General features: G+C 35.7%; 1 pseudogene; it reads right to left on the reverse strand.

The window, feature by feature from the left end:
- Positions 1-835: 835 nt before the first annotated feature.
- On the reverse strand, positions 836-1,795 carry LOC124892353 (annotated as a pseudogene).
- Between the last annotated feature and the right edge of the window lie 725 nt (positions 1,796-2,520).

Consider the following 2,520-nt stretch of genomic DNA (forward strand, 5'->3'; position numbering starts at 1 on the left):
AACCCTGTGTTCTATGAGAGAACCAAACACATTGAGATTGACTGTCATTTCATTAGGGACAAAATCAAAGATGGATTGATTAAGGCTCTACATGTTCAGTCTACTGATCAACTTTCTGATTTGCTTACCAAGGGCCTAAGTCTTTCTCAACATACCCATTTACTTAGTAAGCTTGGTGTGCTAAATGTTCTGCACCCTGCAGCTTGAGGGGGAGTGTTTTGGAACATACACGATTACCTGTTCTACTGATGTGTAATACTGATAGGAGTAGGCATTCAACTAGTTAGTAGCATATTGCTGAGTCAGCTATATAATTTTTTAGAGGTTGTTAGACAATGATTAGTGAGTGGCAATGAGCTGTCAAATAAAGTGTTCTAGAAGAAAGGTAGTTATTAGATATTTTGTTGCCTATATAAGGCACAACAATCTGATAGTAACACATAAATTTTTGAAATAGTTATAATTTTGATCTCTCTCCTCTTCTTAAGCTCCATCAATGAAGTCTTAGGAAGTGTTTTCACATATGCTTATGTGGGGTGGCCGGTCAACTTGAACTGAGGCCAAGAAAAAACAAATATAAAGTGTCTATATGAGAGTGCATTGAAATGATCATGCACATAAATAGTAACAACATTATTTAAGCCAGAAGCTTAACACGTTATCACACTCTTCTTTGACTTAACCTAATTATGCTTGATCTTGGAATCAAATTAAAATCAAAGAAACTTAAGGGAGTACAAACTAGTTTGAGCCAAGAAACAGACTAGTGAAAGTTTAACTTGAAGGAAAATGAGAAGTAACCATGATACTTGAAAAGTTCTGGTGAAAAGCCAGTCTATCTTGTGATATGCGCGATAAAAGAATCTAACTCCATTCGAGAAACACCTCTTTTTTCTATGGACCACCTCACGGATTCTCCTAATTTTTCTACTCTTTTCCTAATTGCATCGCCTTCTTCTGATGCCATTAGCCTTCAAACAACATTCTCAATGGTAGATACACTCACTAGCTCCTAATGTTTCTCCCACTCTCTTACAATCAGGCCTATTTTCAACATTTCTATAACCAAGAAACCATTTTTTGGTTGGTCAAAATGCATAGGCCAAGAAGATATTGGCACTGGTATAGTAATGCTCTCTATAAAAAAATTCCATTTGCAATAACTCATGAACTCGCCTGTGGACGAATAAGCCAAGATTTCTAGTTGTGGGGCCCATTCTCTGACCACTAATCCAATCCCTTCCACTCTCTCCTCAAATCCTTCCGGCATCTCAATTTTTATGGCTTCTCCAGTAAAGATATCACATCTATCAGCATCTTTCAATACCCATAAAAAGCTCTGCTTGCTCTGCTCTAATCCCATAGCGAGCTCCTTGATTTCTCTATCAGAAAATAAAGTTGCTGTTCCAAAAGATACATAAAGAACTAATCTTGGAGGTTGTTTATTCAGCCACTCTAGACATATATTATTTCTATTCGAGACACAATCTAGTTTAGTAGGCAAGATTAGTCCAATTGCCCATTGGATTTTCTCTGATTTACTTGCTACCTGTGCAAGGAAATCAAGAAACTTGCCTTCGATTACTTTGCTTGTATTATGGATATCACCTGATATAACATCCATATATGGTGTCTGAGAAGCTCCAAGATTTTTGATTTTATCTGTCGTATTTCCTTCAAGGGAAGGTAACTTTTTAAGCAATTCCTTGTCAAGTTGAACAGATATTCCCATTGACAAAGACATCAAACAGTACAAAGTGAACACTGAAATGCAGTTAAATATATATATGTTAGCATGATGATGTAAATATTGTATATATTAATGTAATCATATATTGTTGTATATTAGTGTACTTACATAGATTTGTTTTAGTAATTAAAGAGAATAATAGTGGCTTTAGTAGGCAGATTTGGTGGGATAGAATAGCGAATTTAGAGGGATAGAAAAGCTGATCTTTAGGGATAGGAAGACGGATCTTTATGGATGTAATCATTGAATATTTTCTATTTAATGGCAAGACTCTCAATATTGAGGGGCATTCAGTAGAAAATTGACATGGTATTAGAGCCTTCTCTTGGCTGTCTTATATCATAGAGTTCATTTATGGTTCCTTTCAGTCTTTTTGGAAAATTTCGGTTTTTGTTGATTGTTCCTTGGCAATTAAAACCTTGGACTTTGATCTTGGTCATTTTGGTTATTCTTTTAGAGTTAGTGTTTCTAGTTTTCATAAATATGACTTCATAGCAGTTTGAATCATTCAGTGTTCGTTTCACTAGAAAGAATTTTTTGTCATGGGAGTTTTAGTTTCAGATATTTGTCATTGGGAAAGAACTGTGGGACCATATAGATGGAGCCGATCCTGTTCCTACTGATCCTACAAAGTTAGGTGAATGGAAGATTAAAGATCCTCAGGTGATGACATGGATTTTAGGGTCAATTGACCCTCTTATTGTTCTTAATCTCAGGCCTTACAAGACAGCTAAAGCTATGTGGGATTATTTACAAGAGGTTTGCAACCA

Source organism: Capsicum annuum, unplaced genomic scaffold (assembly GCF_002878395.1).
Source record: "Capsicum annuum cultivar UCD-10X-F1 unplaced genomic scaffold, UCD10Xv1.1 ctg46373, whole genome shotgun sequence".
In the NCBI taxonomy this organism is placed as follows: Eukaryota; Viridiplantae; Streptophyta; class Magnoliopsida; order Solanales; family Solanaceae; genus Capsicum; species Capsicum annuum.